The sequence below is a fragment of the Cetorhinus maximus genome, chromosome 1, assembly GCF_964194155.1.
Source record: "Cetorhinus maximus chromosome 1, sCetMax3.hap1.1, whole genome shotgun sequence".
Lineage (NCBI taxonomy): Eukaryota > Metazoa > Chordata > Chondrichthyes > Lamniformes > Cetorhinidae > Cetorhinus > Cetorhinus maximus.
Genome location: NC_135879.1, coordinates 217,190,767 through 217,211,706, shown reverse-complemented (window position 1 = coordinate 217,211,706; position 20,940 = coordinate 217,190,767). Strand labels below are relative to the sequence as shown.

The window sequence follows — 20,940 nt, the reverse complement described above, 5'->3', positions numbered from 1 at the left end:
TTAATCCCTCTTAGCACTGCCCTGACCTTCTGTTATTTTTCTCATTACCAGATTAGCCCTTCTTACTGTGGACAGTTTCTCTCTCATTGCATTGAAGTCAGCCTTACCTAAACCTTGAATCCTCACAGCTGTTTCACATTCCTCCCTTTCAAACATTACTTTTGAACCTGATCATATTACAATCATTGTTAGGTAAATGTTCACAAACTGTTAGGCTGTTAACGAAGTCTAGCACGTCATTCATTGCTAAATGTGATAAGGCCAGCTGCCTCCTTGGTTCATTGCAGAAAACTATCTCGCTTTGCCAGCTTGCTCCACAGCCATGTAATGGCCGTTGGGCCACTTGGAGAGGTGGCCACTGTTGGGATTGCAGCAGTCCCGGAGGGAAGCATGCTGCAATAAAGCCTGGACTTTAAGGTAAGTCTGGGATAATGTCGGTTGGCAGGCAGGCCTTGCCGGGTGTGCGAGGTGGGTAGGAATGCTGGTGCGGACAGGCAGGGGCAAGGGGAAATGCAGGGATGGGAAGATCTTGGGGGGGCTTCCATGGGCACAGGGCACATGTAAAGGTGGCACTTAACTCACACCACTGCACCCCCCCCCCCCCCCCCCCCCCCCCCCACTGAACCCTGACCCCAGCTTTGACTGGCCGCAAGCCCAGCCAGTGAAACCTGCCGGCCTGCCAAGCTGGACATGGTGGCAGCCGCCCGCCACCATGGGTAAACTCCCAGTCACAGCGGGAGAAGCCATAAAGCAGCCATTAATAGGCCACTTCGAGGCCTCTATTGGCAAAATTGCGGTGAAGTTGGGGGCAGGCGGGTTGGTATCTGGAATGGCACGTTGCCCAATTTTATGGCCCACTCCCTCCCTGCCAACATGGCTCTGGGACCTGTAGAATTCAGCTGAAATATTTACTGCCTTGCTGACCTGTGAGTAGTTTGCTTTTCCCAATCCATATAAAAGTTAAGTTGCCTATTCACCTGCTGATCTGATTTCTGCATTTACTGCCACTTCACAGCTGCTACAAGGGGTTGGTGGCACAGCTCCCATTACAGTCTTAAATCTTTTCCTATTTCTTAATTTCCACTCTTAAAGTCCCAAGTGCCTTCTTACCTCTCATTATATTCTCCCTCATCACTGAAGTAAATTCATCCTTAATCATGAAGACTGTTCCTCCTCCTTTACCATTTTCCCTGTCTTTACAGTACACATTATAACCTGATATATTTAAACCCTGATGGTCAGGCAGCCATGGCTCTGTAATCACTACCATATCAGACTCTCCGAGTTGAATTTGCACCTCTAATCATTCAACTTGTTCCTTACCCTCAATGCGTTTGTACATAGAAAGATTTTTGACCCAACCCTAACCTGTCCTTCTCCTCTAATGTGTTACTAAGGCCTTTACTATTTCTTTCTGCTGTATTCATTTCTTTACATCTTTCAGTTTTTCCTTTACCTGTAGTGCTAATATGACAATAATGGACTATTAACTTCTGCCTAGGAGAGAGCGCAGTGAAAGCAGCAAGAGATAGAGAGGAGCAGGTCTGACAAGAGCACAATGTGGCAAAAAGGAGTGGGTTTGAGAGACAGCACAGTGTGGTGTAAAGGAGTGAGTCTGAGAGAGAGTGCAGTTTGGGATAATGGAGTGGGTCTGAGAAAGAGCACAGTGTGGGATAAAGGAGTGGGTCTGAGAGAGAGCACAGTGTGTTGTAAAGGAGTGAGTCTGAGAGCGAGTGCAGTGTGGGATAATGGAGTGGGTCTGAGAGAGAGAGTGGATAATGTAGTGTGAAGGAGCAGGTCTGAGAGAAATAGAGCACACTGTGGGATAAAGGAGCGGGTCTGAGAAAGAGCACATAATGTAATGTAAAAAAGCAGGTCTGAGAGAGAGAGAGCACAGTGTGGTATAAAGGAAAAAGTTTGATAGAGAGTACAGTGTGGTATAAAGGAGCAGGTCTGAGAGAGAGCACAGTGTGGCACAAAGGAGTGGGTTTGAGAGAGAGCACAGTGTGGTATAAAGGAGTGGGTCTGAGAGAGAGCACAGTGTGACACGAAGGAGTGGGTTTGAGAGAGAGCACAGCGTGGTAAAAAGGAGTGGGTCTGAGAGAGAGCACAGTGTGGCACGAAGGAGTGGGTTTGAGAGAGAGCACTGTGTGGTGTAAAGGAGTGAGCCTCAGAGAGGGTGCAGTGCAGGATAAAGGAGCGAGTCTAGAGAGCACAGTGTAGTATAAAAGAGTGGGTCTGAGAGAGAGAGAGAGCACAGTGTAGTGTAAAGGAACAGGTCTGAGAGAGAAAACACAGTGTGGCATAAAAGAGTGGGTCTGATAGAGAGCACAGTATGGTATAAAGTAGTGGGTCTGAGAGTGAAAGCACAGTGTGGTATAAAGAAACTGGTCTGAGAGAGAGAGCAGAGGGTGGTATAAAGGAGCGAGTCTGAGAGAGAGCTCAGTGTAGCATAAAGGAGTGAGTCGATTAGAGAGCACAGTGTGGTATAAAAGAGTGAGTCAGATAGAGAGCACAGTGTGGTATAAAGGAGCGAGTCTGATAGAGAGCACAGTGTGGTATAAAGGAGCGAGTCTGATAGAGAGCACAGTGTGGTATAAAGGAGCGAGTCTGATAGAGAGCACAGTGTGGTATAAAGGAGCGGGTCTGAGAGAGAGAACGCAGTGTGTTGTAAAGGAGTGGTCTGAGAGAGATAGCACAGCGTGGTGTAAAGGAGCGAGTCTGAGCACAGCGTGGTGTAAAGGAGCGAGTCTGAGCACAGCGTGGTGTAAAGGAGCGAGTCTGAGCACAGCGTGGTGTAAAGGAGCGAGTCTGAGCACAGGTGGTGTAAAGGAGCGAGTCTGAGCGCAGCGTGGTGTAAAGGAGCGAGTCTGAGCACAGCGTGGTGTAAAGGGCCTGGACCTCTGTGGGCTCAGAGCCAACTGACCGGATTCTAAAGAAGATCAAAGTGTGACTTAACAGCAAAGTAGCTAAGAGTTTAGTTGGTGAGTAATTTTCTCCTATCTCTTTCGGAACTAGGGCATTTGTTTCATATTAGGAGCTGGGAAATTAAAAATTTCAATCGTGGTTAGTATTGGATTAAGCAAATTAATAAGATTATAAGCACAGAGCAGGTCTGGAGTTATTAATTGAAATTAGTAGCTTAAATAGGGCACTAACTAGATTGTTAATGGGGGAACAGAGGGTTTTTTAATGAAATGGATGTGCAGCTGAGACCTGTTACTTAAAATTCCTTCACCATGTGGGAACTTCAGGACACCACGTGTCTTGCGTAACCATGTTTGTAGGAAGTGTCTCCAGCTGCTACAGCTCGAGCTCAGGATTTCCGACCTTGAGGAGCAGCTGGAGTCACTTTCGAGGGAGGATGAGAGTTTCCTGAATCGGGCATCCCAGGAGGGTGGACAGCGCACAGGCAGTAAGAGGTCGGGATAGTAGCTGGGTGGCCATTCAAAAGAATAGGAAGAGGCAGGAAGTGCAGGTGTCTTTGAGGTGTGTGCCACTGTGAAGCAGTTACTCAGCATTGGAGATTGCTGGGAGTGAAGATACCCTGATGGAGTGCATATAACTAGTAAAACGGTGGTAAAAGGAGGAATAGGGCCGATTAGGGACCTAAAATGGAATTTACACATGGACGAAGGGGCCATGGCTGAGATATTAAGTGAATACCTTGCATCGTCTTTACCAAGGAGGTAGATGCTACCCAGGCCATGGTGACAGATGAGGAAACTCTGTCAATGGAAGGGTTCAAAATTGATAAGGAGGAAGTGCTGAATAAACTGTTGGTGCTTAAAGTTGACAAGGCACTGGGAGCGGACAAGATGCATCCAAAGATATTGAAGCAAGTGAGAGTGGAAATTGCAGGGGCACTGGCCATAATCTTTCAGTTTTCCCTAGACTCAGGGGAGGACTGGAGAATTGCAAACATTGCGCCCTTGTTCAAAAAAGGTTATAAGGATAAGCCCAGCAATTACAGACCAGTCAGTTTAACTCCAGTGGTGGGGAAACTTCTAGAAACAATTATTCGGGATAGAATTAGTCGTCACATGGAAAAATATGGGTTGATAAGGAAATGCCAGCATGGATTTCTAAAGGGGAAATCATGTTTAACTAACTTGCCGGAGTTTTTTGAAGAGGTAACAGAAAAGGTCAATGAGGGTGATGCTGTTGATGTGGTGTACATGGACTTTCAAAAGGCATTTGATAAAGTGCCACACAACAGACTTGTGAGAAAAGTTATTGCTCATGGAATAAAAGGGACAGTAGCAACGTGGATACAAAATTGGTTGAGTAATAGGAAGCAATGAGTAATGGTTAATGGATATTTTTCAGGCTGGAGGAAGGTTTGTAGTGGAGTTCCCCAGGGGCAGTATTGGGACCCTAGCTTTTCCTGATATATTTATTTACAATATGTATTAATGACTTGGTTATTTACAATATATATCAGTGACTTGGATGAGGGAAATGAAGGTACTATCGCCAAGTTTGCAGATGGCACAAAAATAGGTGGGAAGGCAAGTGGTGAGGAATACACAAAGAGTCTACAGAGGGATATAGACAGGTTGAGTGAGTGGGAGAAATGTGGCAGATGGAGTATAATGTGGGAAAGTGTGAGGGTCTGCACTTTGGCAGGAAGAATAGAGGAGCTGAATATTATTTAAATGGAGAAAGCTGCAGCACAGAGGGATTTGGGGATCCTCGTACATGAATCTGAAAAAGCTAGCATACAAGTTCAGCAGGTAATAGGGAAGGCAAATGGAATGTTGGCCTTTATTTCAAAGGGAATGGAGTATAAAAATAGGGAAGTCTTGCTAAAACTATACAAGGCACTAGTTAGACCACACCTAGAATACTGTGAACAATTTTAGTCCCCTTATCTAAGGAAAGATATACTGGCATTGGAGGCAGTCCAGAGAAGATTCACTAGGTTGATCCCGGGTATGGAGGGATTTTCTTTTGAAGAGAGGTTGAGTAGGTTGGGCCTGTACTCACTGGAGTTTAGAAGAATGAGAGGCGACCTTATTGAAACACAAGATTCTTAGGGGGCTTGACAGGGTAGATGCTGAGAGATTGTTTCCCCTTGTGGGAGAGTCTAGGACCAGAGGGCATCATCTCAGAGTAAGGGGTCACCCATTTAAAACAGAGATGAGGAGGAATTTCTTCTCAGAGGATAGTGAATCTGTGGAATTCTTTACCGCAGAGGGCTGTAGAGGCTGGGTCATTAAGCATATTCAAGGCTGAGATATACAGATTTTAATCAGTAAGGGAATCAAGGGTGATGGGGAAAAGGCAGGAAGGTGGAGTTGATGATTATCAGATCAGCCATGATCTCAATGAATGGCGGAACAGACTCGATGGGCTGAATGGCCTACTTTTGCTCCTACCTCTAATGGTCTTACATTAATGACCTAGATCTAGGTATGCAGGGGACAATTTCAAAGTTTGCCATTGATATGAAGCTTGGAAGCATTGTAAACTGTGAGGAGGACAGTGTAGAGCTTCAAAAGGACAAATAGACAAATTGGTGGAGTGGGCAGATAGGTGGCAGATGAAGTTCAATGTGGAGAAGTGTGAGGTGATGCATTTTGGTGGGAAGAACATAGACAGACAATATAAAATAAGGGATGAAATTTTGAAGGGGGTGCAGGGGCAGAAAGACCTGGGTGTATATGTGCATAGATCATTGAAGGTGGCAGGACAAGTGGAGAGAGCAGTTAATAAAGCATATAGTATCCTGGGCTTTATTAATAGGGGCATAGAGTACAAGAGCAGGGAGGTTATGCTGAATATATATAAGACACTCATTAGCCCTCAGCTGGAGTATTGTGTACAATTCTGGGCACCACATTATAGAAAGGTTGTGAACACATTGGAGAGAGTACAGAAGAGGTTTACAAGAATGGTTCCACAGATGGGAAACTTCAGTTGCAGAGCTAGATTGGAGAGGTTGGGACTGTTCTCCTTGGAAAGCAGAAGGCTGAAAGGAGGTTTGATAGAGATGTTCAAAATCATGAGGGGGCTGGACAAAGTAGATAGGGAGAAGCTGTGCCCGCTTGTAAAAGGATCAAGAACGAGAGGGCAGAGATTTAAAGTGATTTGCAAAAGAAGCAAATGTGACGTGAGAAAAAACTTTTTCACGCAACAAGTGGTTCAGCTCTGCAATGCACTGCCTGAAAATGTAATGGAGGCAGGTTCAATCGAGGCATTCAAGAGGACAATAGATGAGTATTTGAACAGAAACAATGTGCAGGGGTACGGGGAAAAGACAGGACAATGGCAGTAAGTCATAATGCTCAAATGGAGAGCCAGTGCAAACTCGATGGGCCGAATGGTCTCCTTCTGTGCCGTTAAAATTCTGTGATTCTGAGTTCAGGCCATTTTTTTATTCATTCATTTTTTAAAAAGTCATTCACAGGAAGTGAGCTTCGCTGGCTGGGCCAGCACTTATTGCCCGTCCCTAGTTGCCCTTGAGAAGGCGGTGGTGAGCTGCATTCTTGAACCGCTGCAGTTCATGTGGTATAGGTACACCCACAGTGCTGTTAGGAAGGGAGTTCCAGGATTTTGACACAGCAACAGTGAAGGAACGGCGATATAATTCCAAGTCAGAATGGTGAGTGACTTGGATGGGAACTACTGGGTGGTGGTGTTCCCATTTATCTGCTGCCCTTGTCCTTCTAGATGGTAGTGGTCATGGGTTTGTAAGGTGCTGTCGAAGGAGCCTTGGTGAATTCCTGCAATGCATCTTGGAGATGGTACACACTGCTGCTACTGGTACACACTGCTGCTACTGTGTGTCGATGGCCGAGGGAGTGAATGTTTGTGGAAGGGGTGCCAATCAAGCGGACTGCTTTGTCCTGGATGGTGTCAAGCTTCTTGAGTGTTGTGGGAGCTGCACTCATCCAGGCAAGTGGAGAACATTCCATCACTTGTGCCTTGTAGATGGTGGACAGGCTTTGGGTAGTCAGCAGGTGGGTTAGTCATTGCACTATTCCTAGCCTCTGACCTGCTCCTGTAGCCACAGGATTTATATGGCGAGTCCAGTTCAGTTTCTGGTCAATGGTAACCCCCAGGTTGTTGATAGTGGGGGATTCCGTGATGATAATGCCATTGACCATCAAGGGGCAATGGTTTGATTCTTTCTTGTTGGAGATGGTCATTGCCTGACATTTGTGTGGTGCGTGGTATCAATGGGCAAGGGATTATTTGATTGAATTTTTTGAGGAGGTGACCAGGTGTGTAGATGAGGGTAGTGCAGTTGATGTAGTTTATATGGATTTCAGCAAAGCCTTTGACAAGGTCCCACATGGGAGACTTATAAAGAAGGCAAATGCACATGAGATACAAGGTAATTTGATAAGGTGGATTCAAAATTGGCCTACTTGTAGGAGATAGAGGGTGATGACAGAAGGATGCTTTAGTGACTGGAAGCCAGTGTCCAGTGGCGTACTACAGGGATCTGTGCTGGGTCCTCTATTATTTGTCATTTATATAAACGACATAGATGACTATTTTGGGGGTAGGATTAGTAAGTTTGTGGATGACACAAAGATTGGCCGGGTGGTTAACAGTGAGGTTGAGTGTCTTGGGCTATAGAAAGATATAGACGGGATGGTCAAACGGGCAGATAAGTGGCAGCTGGAATTTAACCCTGAAAAGTGTGAGATGATACACTTTGGAGGGAATAATTTGACAAGGAAGTATTCAATGACATTTATGACACTAGGAAGTTCTGAGGAACAAAGGGACCTTGGCGTGTGTGTCCATAGATCTCTGAAGGCAGAGGGCTACATTAATGGGGTGGTGAAATATGCATATGGGACACTTGAGGCATAGATTACAAAAGTAGAGAGGTCATGCTGGAGTTGTATAGAACCTTGGTGAAGCCACATTATAGGAAGGATGTGATTGCACTGGAGGGGGTGCAGAGGAGATTCACCAGGATGAAACATTTAAGTTATGAAGAGAGGCTGGATAGACTTGGGTTGTTTTCGTTGGAGCAGAGAAAACTGAGGGGTGACCTGATTGAGGTGTACAAGATTATGAGGGGCATGGACAGGGTGGATAGGGAGCAGCTGTTCCCCTTAGTTGAAGGGTCAGTCACGAGAGGACATAAATTCAAGGTGAGGGGCAGGAGGTTTAGTGGGGATGTGAGGAAAAACTTTTTTACCCAGAGGGTGGTGACAGTCTGGAATACACTGCCTGGGAGGGTGGTGGAGGCGGGTTGCCTCACATCCTTTAAAAAGTACCTGGATGAGCACTTGGCACGTCATAACATTCATGACTAATAGCCAAGTGCTGGTGAATGGGATTAGGGGGGTAGGCCAGGTGTTTCTCATGTGTCGGTGCAGACTCGATGGGCTGAAGGGCCTCTTCTGCATTGTGATTCTGAAATTCTGTGATTCTGTGATTCTGTAATTATACAGGGAGTGGCTGGGGACAGCAAAGTGTCAAAATGCAATTGTTATCGGAGACTCAGTAGTCAGGGGGATAGATAGGCATTTTTGCAACTGTCATCATGAGTCCTGCATGGTGTGTGCCTCCTTGATGCCAGGTAAAGGGTCATAGAAAGAGTGTAAAATATTCTGCAGTGGGAAGGGAGTGAGCTCGAGGTTGTGGTACATGTTGGTACAAATGAAATAGGGAGTCCCGTTATTGAGGTTCTAAAGTCAGATTTTTAGAAGCTAGGGAGGAAATTAAAAAGTAGGACCTTGACAGTAATAATCTCTGGATTATTCCTAGTGCCATGATTTAGCCAGAATAGAAATAGGAAGATATGGAGTGTTATAGTGTGCAGTTATGATATTACAAATTTTTGGAAAAGCTGCCAGACAGAATTGTGGATTTCAGACTGGGTCTGGGACAAAAGATAATTGTTAATTTAATTATGGTTCACTGAGGTCTCATCCAAGAGAGAATGAAGTTTTGTTAACTGTAAGTATGTAAATTGTGCCTGGGCAGGACAAAAGCTAAGAACCACAGGTGAGCGAAAGGGCCGTTTGAAGTGTCGATGCCTTATTTGGGAGATTCTAATACAGATCACATGATAACAGTGGCCATCTTAGCTCCTACAAAAAAGCATTAAATAGGGCAGCAAGCTGCCTACAGACAGATCCATCACAAGGAGAGAGGGACCAACAAGCCCAGCCACTGAACTGCTATGATAAATCAGGCTAAAAAAAGGGCCACACCGTTGTTCCTTGAAGAAACTCTTCTCTCCCCACTAACTGATTCCATTTACTAAGTGACCTGTTAAAGCAACCTCTGGCAATTGCAGCTGCAGAGACAACCCCAAGATCTTCATTTCAGACTCTCACTTCAGAGGTGAGGTGAGAGTGACTGCCTTTCACATGAAGGCAGCATTTGACTGAGTGTCAAGGAGCCCGAGTAAATCTGGGGTCAATGGGAACCGGGGGAAAACCTTCCGCTGGTTGGAGTCACTCCTAGCACAAAGGAAGACGGTTGTGGTTGTTGGAGTCAATCATCTCAGTTCCAGGACATCACTGCAGGAGTTCCTCAGGGTAGAGTCCTAGGCCCAACCATCTTCAGCTGCTTCATCAATGATCTTCCTTCCATCATGAGATCAGAAGTGGGGATGTTCGCTGATGATTGCATGATGTTCAGCACCATTTGCGACTCCTCAGATACTGAAGCAATCCATGTCCAAATGCAGCAAGACCTGGACAATATCCAGGCTTGGGCTGACAAGTGGCAAGTGACATTTGCATCATACAAGTGTCAGGCAATGGCCATCTCCAACAAGAGAGAAAATAACCATTGCCCCTTGATGCTCAATGACATTACCATTGCTGAATCCCTCAATATCAACATCAGAAATGGAACTGGACTAGCCATATAAATACTGTGGCTACAAGAGCAGGTCAGAGGCTAGGAACCCTGTGGAGAGTAACTCACCTCCTGACTCCCCAAAACCTGTCCACCATCTACAAGGCACAAGTCAGGAGTGTGATGGAATACTCTCCATTTCCCTAGATGAGTGCAGCTCCAACAACACTCAAGAAGCTTGACATCATCTAGGACAAAGCAGCCCACTTGATTGGCACCACATCCACAAACACTCACTCCCTCCACCACTGACGCACAGTAGCAGCAGTGTGTACCATCTACAAGATGCACTCCAGAAACTACTAAGCCTCCTTAGGCAGCGCTTTCCAAACCCACAACTGCTACCATCTAGAAGGACAAGGGATACATGGGAACACCACCACCTGGAAGCTCCTCTCGAAGTCACTCACCATCCTGACTTGGAAATATATCTCCGTTCCTTCACTGTCACTGAGTCAAAATCCTGGAACTCCCTCCCTAACAGCACTGTGGGTGTACCTACACCACATGGATTGCAGCGGTTCAAGGAGGTAGCTCACCACCACCTTTTCAAGGGCAATTAGGAATGGGCAATAAATGCTGGCCCAGCCAGCGACACCCACATCCTGTGAATGAATTTTTAAAAATGCAACACAATGACTTCTAAGCATATCAGGCCTGCAACAAATATGGACTAATTTTGTTTTACGTTTGTAAGTATTGTTTTATCTTAATTTTTAACTAAACTAAGGTTTTGCTGCTGGGTTATTTTAAATTGAATTTCTCAGATATTTGAAGCTGAATTATGGAGTAATGCTTGTAAAAATCTGCCCTTAACACATGAATTTGTATATCTCTTTGCTTTCTATTTTGAATTACTGAAACTGTAGCCAATCATTGTGACTGATGTGCAGGCTTACAACAAGCAACCCAATACGGCCTATAGCAAAATTGTTAATAATACAATTCTTACTTGTCTGCAGGTCGTTATCACATCTGAAATATCTGAAAGATCTTTGCATTCTGAGTTAATCCTGAAGTGATGAATGTTATGTAGGCAAACATGCATTCATTCTGTGCCAGCACTTCAATCCAAAAAAACAGCAATGAAATGGCTGGTCTGTTAATCTAATTTTTTTTTGTGGTTTTGGTTAAGGGGTGGAATGTTGGCTAGGATAACTAGGGGTTTACCCCATAGGTGTTGCAAGAATGTTGACGTTCACCGGAACAGTGCCTTTGGACCTCAGTTCAATATCGCATCTGAAGTGGGGGTGGCGGGAGTTGAGAGTGGTGGGGGGGAGGTGGAGGGGTGGACGGTCTCTTTGACGACGAGGCGAGACACTGGAAAGCCAGCCCAGAATATACTTCAAACCTCAGTGTGTGGCTAGAACCCATAAGCCTCTGATTTGAAGGTGAGAGTGCTGTTGGCTGAGTCGAGATGACATACTAACGAAATGTAAATAAATAACAGGTACAAGCAGTCCCCCAAAACAGCTAAGCTTCACAGCAGAACACAGGGCTCAGCTGAAACCTTCCGCAAGGCCAAATGAGACGGTAAATTAATTGAAATCTATGAAGAAAATATCAGATTGGGACCTGAGTTGTAAAGCAAGAATTTGCATTTATTCCATGAACATTTCAAGGCCCCATGAAATTCCAGGTCACTTCACAGCCAATTAATTACCTTTTACGTAGAGTCACTCTTGCTTCATTAGTAAATACAGCTGCCATTTGGCACACAGTATGGTTCCACAAACAGCAGATAAATTACCAGCTCACCTTTTATGTGGTAATGGTGAGGGATAAAAGCAGGCCACCATTTTTTAAATTTGCTTTTGGGCAGTGGACAAAATGGGCAAGGCTGGAATTTATTACTCCTCCATTGCTGCCTTGAGGAGATGGTCGTGGGCCTCACCTTTGAATCACTGCAGTCCTTGAGGTGAGGGTGCACGCACAATAGTATTAGATAGAGAATTCCAGGATCCTGACCAGCGATGATGGAGGAAATTTAATGTCAGGATTGTGGACGTTCGGAGATGTTAGTTTTTCAACAATATTTCAGTCCTTGTTCTATTTGGTGGTAGAGGTTGCAGGGGAGGGAGATACTGTCAAAGTTACCTTAGTGAATTACATCCTGTGGGTCCTACACATTACAGCCACAATGCACTGGTGATGAAAGAGGTGGCTTTTGAGTCCAGTGGAAGGGGCTCTGATCATTGGAACTGTTCTACCCTGGATGATATAAATTTCTTTACCATCCAGGCAAGTGGTATTACACAACACTACTGACTTGAGTCTTGTAATGGTGGAGGGTCTTTGAAAGTGCTTCTTCAAATAGTGCAAGATACCTTTATATATGCTTGAATAGGTTAATGGTTCATCTGAAAGATGTTAACACTGACAATGCAACATTCCTTCAGAACTGCACTGGAGTCAGAAATGAGAGTATGAGTATTAAACTAAGCTGAGACGTTACCAAAGATGTCTATTATTATGCTTCATGCTCCTGTTATCACTTGATTTAGCTGAAGCAGAAGGTTGAAGCCTTGACTTTCTTCTGAGGGAACTAAGCTGGCACCTCTCAATAATATCTTGTTAGGTACTGGGTCACTGAAATTAGCGTTATCATTCAGGTGAGACCATTTCTGTGTTCTCCAATATATATCCTCTCCAATGATGCAAATCTCATGGCACTCTGCCTTTGCTCGAAGTTTAATATTTTTCCCAATGGCCATCAAAGATGTACTCAATTCTGTCCTTATTGATATTTACCTCACATGCATTTCCCAGCAGGAGTAATGATCAAGAGTGTGCATTCTGGCTCTCTCCAGATAAGCAAGATTCAGTCGCTTGTAGCATCCTAACTGCTACCTAGTTGAAATCAGGGTTCAAATTAGATCCGTTTCATCTCTGTAACTCACTTCCCCAATAAACCAATAGGGAACTTTAACAGAAATCACATTTTTAACAAAATGAATTTAAAATGTACACTATGAGATGCAATGTGAAGTTAAATGCCATCACTGACCAATAGCATGAACAACGCTGAACCTTTACTGCACAGAGTTGTAAGAATACATTCTGCGCCATCTAAGTGGAATTTCTTTGCATTGGGACAAGATTGAAACCACCTTCAGCTTGTGTCAGGGCACAGGGAAGAGTTCTTGGCAAGTCGGATGGTCTACATCTGGGCTGGACTGGGATGAATATCCTTGCAGAGAGATTTGTTAGTGCTGTTGGTGAGGGTTTAAGATAGGTTGGCAGGGGCCTAGGAACCTGAGGGCAAATTCAGAGCAGGGAATGGGAAATGGAGAATTAATGAGTGACTCAGGAAGACAGAAGAAGCACGGATTAAAAAGTGTACAGCACAGGAATTTGGCAGGGTTAAAAGGTGTATATGTAAGTGCAAGGAGTAGAGCAAATAAAGCCAATGAGAAGAGGGTACAGGTAGATACATTGGCAACATGATAACAGAAACTTGGCTTAAAGAGGGACAAAAATGATAGATCAACATCCCTGGATATAGAGTTTTCAGGCAGGATAGAGAGGGGGATAAAAAAGATGGGAGTGTGGCATTATTGGTTAAAGAATCAATTACAGCTGTGAGAAAGGATGATATACTAAATTAAGCATCAAATGAGGCCAAATGGGTGGAACTCAGAAATAAAAAAGGGGCAGACATATTGCTAGGAGTGGACTATAAACCCCCAAATAGTGGAAGGGAGTTAGAAGAGCAAATATGTAGGCAAATTTCTGAGTGCAAAAACAATAGGGCATTAAATTTGGAGACTTCAACTGCCCTAATATCAATTGGGATACGAACAGTGTAAAGAGTGCAGAGGGCACAAAATTCTTGAACTGCTTTCAAGAGAACTTTTTCAGCCAGTGCGCAACAAGCCCAACGAGACGGGGCACAATTCTAGATTTGGTCCTAGGAAATGAAGCTGGGCAAGTGGATGAAGTAGCAGTGAGGGACCATTTTGCAGATAGTGACCATAATACAATTAGATTTAGCATCATTATGGCAAAGGACAAAGATAGAACAGGAGTAAAAGTTCTAAATTGAGGAAGACAAATTTTACAAAGCTGAGAGGTGTACTGGCAAAAGTGGACTGGATACAGCCAGTAGAAGGGAAAACAGTGTCAAATCAGTGGAAGGTGTTCAAAAGAAAGATTCTGCGGCACAGTGTAGACATGTCTCCACAAAGAAAAAGGGCAGTACTGCCAAATCTAGAGCTCTCTGATTATCCAGAAGCATTCAGGGTAAGATAAAGCAGAAAAGAGGGCTTATGACAATCACAAAATACTTAAGACTGTAGAAAGCCTAGAGACATATAGAAAGTACTGGAATAAAGTAAAAAAGGAAATTAGGAAAGCAAAGAGAGCATCTGAAAAAATATTGGCAGGTAAAATCAAAGAAAGCCCAAATACGTTAAGAGCAAGAGGATAACTAAGGAAAGGGTAGGGCTTATCAGAGATGTAGATGGTAACTTGTGCATTGATGCAGAAGATGTGGGCAGAGTTCTCAATGAGTAATGTGTCTCTGTCTTCACTAAGGAGATGCATGATGCAGACATTCTAGTTAAAGAGGAAGAGTGCAAAATGTTAGATACAATAAGCATAATGAGAAAGAAAGTACGGGAGGGACTGGCATCCTCGAAATTGGATAAATCACCAGGGCCAGATGGATTGTATCCCAGGCTGTTGAAGGAAACCAGGGAGGAAATAACAGATGCTCTGAGGATCATTTTCCAACTCTCACTAGATACAGACAAGGTCCCAGAGGATTGGAGGTCTGCGAACGTTGTACTATTATTTAAAAAGGGTGCGAGGGATAGGCCAGAAATTTATCAGCCGATCAGTCTGACTTCGGTGGTCGGCAAATTATTGGAATCAATTCTGAGACAGGATAAACTGCCATTTAGAAAGGCAGGGATTGATCAGGGATAGTTAGCATGGCTGTGTCTTACTAACTGAATAGAATTTATTGAGGAAGTAACAAGGAGGATTGATGAGGATGTGTAGTGTAGAGTAGTGGATGTGGTCTACATGGGTTTTAGTAAGGAATGACAAGGTCCCATGGCAGACCAGTCAGAAAAGTGAGATTCAGTGAGGAAGGTGACGGGTTCAATCGCAAATTCGTTCAGTGACAAGAAACAAAGGGTAATGGTTGATGGAGTCAATGGAAATCAGGGGGAAAAGTCTCCATTGGTTGGAGTTATACTTAGCACAAAGGAAGATGGTTGTGGTTGTTAGAGGTCAATCATCTCAGTCCCGGGACATCACTGCAAGAATTCCTCAGAATAGTGTCCTAGGTCCAATCATTGTCAGCTGCTTCATCAATGACCTTCCTCCCATCATAAAGTCAGAAGTAGGGATGTTCGCTGATGATTGCACAATGTTCAGCACCATTCATGACTCCTCAGATCCTGAAGCAGTCCATGTCCAAATGCAGCAAAACCTGGACAATACCCAGGTTTGGGCTGACAAGAGGCAAGTAACATTCATGCCACACAAGTGTCAGGCAATGATAGTCACCAACAAAAGAGAATCTAACCATCGCCACTTGACATTCAATGGCATTACCATCACTGAATCCCCCATTATCAATATCCTGGGGGTTACCATTGACCAGAAACTGAACTAAACTAGCCATATAAATATTGTGGCTAGAAGAGCAGGTCAGAGGCTAGGAATCCTAAGGCGAGTAACTCTTCTCCTGACTCCCCAAAGCCAGACCACCATCTACAAGGCAGAAGTCAGGAGTGTGATGGAATACTCTCCACTTGCCTGGATGAGTGCAGCTCCCACAACATTCAAGAAGCTTGACACCACCAGCCCACTTGATTGGCATCCCATCCACAAACATTCACTCCCTCCACCACTGGTGAACGGTGTCAGCAATGTGTACCATCTAAAGGATGCACTGCTGGAATGCACGGAGGCTCCTTAGACAGCACCTTCCAAACCCATGACCGCTGCCATCTGGAAGGACAAGACAAGCAGACACATGTGAATGCCACCACCTGGAAGTTAACCTTGAAGGCATTCACCATACTCACTTGGAAATATATTGCCGTTCCTTCACTGTCACGGGGTCAAAATCCTGGAACACCCTCCCTAACAGCATTGTGGGTGTACCTACATCACATGGACTGCAGCAGTTCAAGAAGGCAGCTCACCACCACCTTCTCAAGGGCAATTAAAGATGGCAATAAATGCTGGCCTCGTCAGCCATGCCTACATCCTGTGGGAGAATAAAGAAAGGATGTTTTTGTGAGTGGAAAGCAATTTCCAGTGGCGTTTCACAGGGCCTACTGTTGGGGACCTTGCTGTTTACAAATAAACATATGAATTAGGAGCAGGAGTCGTCCACTCGGCCCCTTGAACCTGCTCAGCCATTCAATAAGATCATGGCTGATCTGATTGTAACCTCAACCCCACATTCCTGCCTATCTCCAATAACCTTTTGCCCCCTTGTTAATCAAGAATCTATCTAGCTCTACCATAAAAATATCCAAAGACTCTGCTTCCACTACTTTTTGAGGAAGAGAGTTCCAAAGATTCACAACCCTCTGAGAGAAAAAAAACTCTCCTCATCTCTGTCTGAAATGAGTGACCCCTTATTTTTAAACAGTGACCCTACTTCTAGATTGTCCCATGAGAGAAAACATCTTCTCCACATCCATAAGATAAAAACAAAAAGCTAAAAGCTACTGTGGATGCTGGAAATCCAAAACAAAACAAAAACAGAATTACCTGGAAAAACTCAGCAAGTCTGGCAGCATCGGCGGAGAAGAAATCAGTCAACGTTTCGAGCCTTCATGGCCCTTCGGCAGAACTGCAGCATAGTTTCAAAGTAGTTTGGAAACTATGCTGCAGTTCTGCCGAAGGGCCATGAAGGCTCGAAACGTTGACTGATTTCTTCTCCGCCGATGCTGCCAGACTTGCTGAGTTTTTCCAGGTAATTCTGTTTTTGTTTTGTTCTCCACATCCACCTGTCAGGATCTTAAAGGTTTTGATTAAGTCACCTCTTACTCTTCCAAACTCCAGTGGATACAAGCCTAGCCTGTCACACCTTTCCTCATAAGACAACCTGTCTATTCCTGGTATTAATCTAGTAAACCTTTTCTGAACTGCTTATAATGCATTTACATCTTTCCTTAAATAAGGAGACCAGTACTGTACACAGCACTCCAGATGTGGTCTCACCAGTGCCCTGTACAACTGAAGCATAACCTCCCTACTTTTGTAATCAATTCCCCTTGCAATAAACAATAACATTCTACTAGCTTTCCTAATTAATCGCTGCATTTGCATACTAGCTGTCAAGAAGATATAATAATGTTATTGGAAATTATTTTAAAACAGAGTTTAGTGGTGCCTGTGTCTATGTATGTGTGTGTGTCTTAATTGGATTAAAGATAGCCGGTCTAGAGGCTTTGATGTGTGGAAGAGAAGTAGGTTTGAAATGGTAATTAAATAAACATAGGGAAATAGAAGGTGAGATGTAAAGGGGGCAATTTGCATTTTTAAATAGACCATTCAAAAGAGTGGGTGAAATATTACACCTAACCAGGTGAAGCTCAGAAACAATGTGTTCATTTATTTTAAGCTTACTATGAAAGTGGGTATTATGTAAGGGTTTTATTGCTAGAAGATTGAAAGTTAAAAAAAACCTAGTGACAATGATAATTTTCATTCAAAGAGGAAAATAAGTAGAAAGGAAGAGGGATTCTAATATCTAAAGCCTCCAGCCTGTAAGCATCCAGTCTGTCTGCAAGGGCCCAGAGCTGAAAGAAACTCATTTTGAATGCAACTGTCCAGAGTGCGCTTTGCCAGAGGTCTGTTAAACCTATGAACTTTACTGCTGCCTTAATGAAGGTATAACTGAGAGTCAGGTTAATTAGGGGATTTTTGTAGATATATGCTTACAATCTTTGTTGTATTAATAAATGTTTGATTTAGTTTTATTTTAAAAATCTCTTGAGACTTGGTGGTCTTATTACTACTGAATTCAAAGCCTGCATCTCGAAACATACAGATTGCAAAAATGGATTATAACAGTTGTTTCAAGGTTCTCTCTGGGATTTGAACAACTTAGCCTTTGCCATTGGTTGTTCATAATACTAACCTTTTGTGATTCAAGCACTAGGATACCCAGATCTCTCAGGATCTAAGAGCTCTGCAATCTCTCAGCATTTAGATAATAAGCTTCTTTTTTGTTATTCCTACCAAAATGGACAATTTTACATTTGCCCACATTATACTCCTCATTATACTTGTCGTATATATTAAGATTTGGACTTAAATGTGGGAGGCATGATTGGGAAATTTGCAGATGGCACAAAAATTGACCGTGTAGTTGATAGTGAAGAGGATAGCTGTTGTCTCCAGAATTATATCAATGGTTTGGTTGAGTGGGCAGAGAAGTGGCAAATGGGATTCAATCCTGAGAAGTGTGAGGTAATGCACTTGGAGTGGGCAAACAAAACATAGGAATACTCAATAAATAGGAGGATATTGAGAAGAGTTGAGGGAGTGAGACACCTTGTATGCCCACAGGTCCCTGAAGGTGGCAGGACAGGTGAATAAGGTGGTAAAGAAAGCATATGGAATGCTTTCCTTTATTGGGAAAGGTATTGAGTACAAAAACAGGGATGTAATGTTGGAACTGTATAAAATGCTGGTTAGGTCACAGCTGGAATTTTGTGTACAGTGCTGGTCACCACATTACAGGAAGAATAAAATTGCTCTGGAGAGAGTACAGAGGAGATTTACAAGAATGTTGCCTAGCCTTGAAAATTGCAGCTATGAAGAAAGATTGGATTGGCTGGGGTGGTGTTCCTTAGAACAGAGGAGGCTAAGGGGTGACCTAATTGAGGTGTACAAAATTATGAGAGGCCGAGATAGGGTAGACAGGAAAGACATGTTTCCCCTAGTGGGGGGTCATTTACCAGGGAGCATAGATTTAAGGTGATTGGTAGGAGGATTAGAGGGGACATGTGGAAAGTTTCTTTTCACCCAGGGGCTGGTGGGTGTTTGGAATTCACTGCCTAATTTGGTGGTTGAGGCTGAAATGCTCAACTCATTTAAAAGGTACCTGGACCTGCATCTGAGGTGCTGTCACCTGCAAGGCCATGGACCAGGTGCTGGAAAGTGGGATTAAAAATGGGCGACTAGTTTTTTTTCCTTTTTTTATGGCCGGCGCAGACATGATGGGCTGAATGGCCTCTTCTGGCGCCATAACTTTTCTATGGTTCTACATCCTCAGCAGATGACACAATGGGAATTGATTTTTTTTAAGTTCATGCAGGGTATAAACAGGACTTCAGGCATTCTCTTATGACCATAATTCCATAAGTAGAAACTGCATTATTGCAGTTTGTAACATCACCTTGGCAGAAATCCCGTTAAACTGTAAGGGCTGCAAGAAGTGTGGTGGGACAGGCCTGCTGCCTGCTGCTCTCACCTGTTGATGACCCAACCCCACATAATCAGGGCGGCCTTCACTCTTGTAGCAGCACGGGTGTCTGCCCCACTGAGGGGACAGACTTGGTAGCCATGCCTTGCCACTGTATAAGGCAGCACCCAAGGCCCAGATGGGACTGAAGGCAAAGAGACCAGAAACCTTTGAACGATTTCAGAGGGTTTTGTATGACCGCCTTGGCCCAACAATCACTCCGGATAGATTGTCATTCACCTTTGCAGCTTTAGGCCCACAATTTGACATGTGCTTGATTTCCACAGACGGAAATCCCAACGGACCAACAGTGATGCCATGGTGGAATTCTCTGGGAATCCCGGGAACGTGCCGAACACCACCCCACCCACCAAACTGCTGGAAGAATGTACAGTGAGCGGGGGAATAAAACGCCCATGTCCCCTGGAATGTAACCGCTTCAGTAAGGTAGAAAACAGGTGAGACCGATATCTAACCAAAATCAATGCTCCGTCCATTGAAATCCACAATTGCCTCCAGAGCTCCAAATCTTTTTATGATGCCTGATGTAGAAAGTCTGTATCAACATATGCAGCATTGACATTTAACCAGTTAAAGGACGTTTATACTCATCCAGAAACCTGGCATTTGTTTTTCAACAAACACCTAAAATGTTCCAAGTCTTTCAATAGAATCACTGTTCTGCTACTTGCTTTGGTGCCAAAACCTGAGCTAAACGGATGCAATGGAGATTAATAATGAAGATGCCTTTGGACGTCGCCCCAAATTATTTTGCGGAAAGTTTTTGCCTTGTTGCATGTAATACACTTCATTTTATAGGTACAACAGTTGGCATGGATTCAGTTTTAATGTCAGCATCACCGTGGATAATCCTCATTACAATGCTTCTATCTGTACAGGAGCATTCATGTTTTGAAGATAGTCAATGAATACAATTATTCTTTTGTAAGAAACTCTTGCAAAATCACGTTGAGCAAATGAGTAATGCTGCTCAGTAAGGATCGCAAACATATCTCATTAAAAGCTTCAATAATTTAACTGACAGTTTACCAGTTGTTTCAGGCATTAGGGAGCTGGATTTACAGCGACACAACAATCTCTAAGAATTTTGTTCGAGCCATGGGGGCAGCAGGGGAGGAAGCACAGGATGAGGCCACTCATCTTGTTACATTTATGCCAACACTTTGAAATTGGTCCCACTCCCCCCTGGTCTTCTATTCAGTGATGAAAGCTGTGGATCAGTTAGCGGACACAGTGGCATCGTGGTAGTATCACTGGACTAGTAATCCAGATGCCCAGGCTAATGATCTGGGGGCATGGGTTCAAATTCCAGATGGCAGCTGCTGGCATTTAATTTCAATTTAATAAATCTGGAATTAAAAGTTAATCTTGGTAATGGTGTCCATGAAGCTGTCATCGATTGTCTTAAAAACACATCTGGTTCACTAATGTCCTCTAGGGAAGGAAATCTGACGTCCTTACCTGGTCTGACCTACATGTGACTCCAGATCCACAGCAATTTTTTTTTATCCATTCAGGGGATATGGGCATCACTACCTAGGCCAGCATTCATTGCCCAGCCCTAATTGCCCTTGTTCAGAGTCAACCACATTGTTGTGGATCTGAAGTCGTATGTAGGCCAAACCAAGTAAGGTAAG

At 43.9% G+C, this 20,940-nt stretch overlaps 1 long non-coding RNA gene across 1 annotated transcript in view; it reads left to right on the top strand.

Annotated features, from left to right (window-relative positions):
* The window catches only part of LOC144691704 (uncharacterized), a 163,272-nt gene that overhangs the window by 29,914 nt on the left and 112,418 nt on the right, over positions 1–20,940 (top strand). The window contains exon 2 of the long non-coding RNA XR_013579191.1: positions 19,570–19,740. This is a non-coding gene — a long non-coding RNA (uncharacterized LOC144691704). The remainder of the gene's footprint in view (positions 1–19,569; positions 19,741–20,940) is intronic.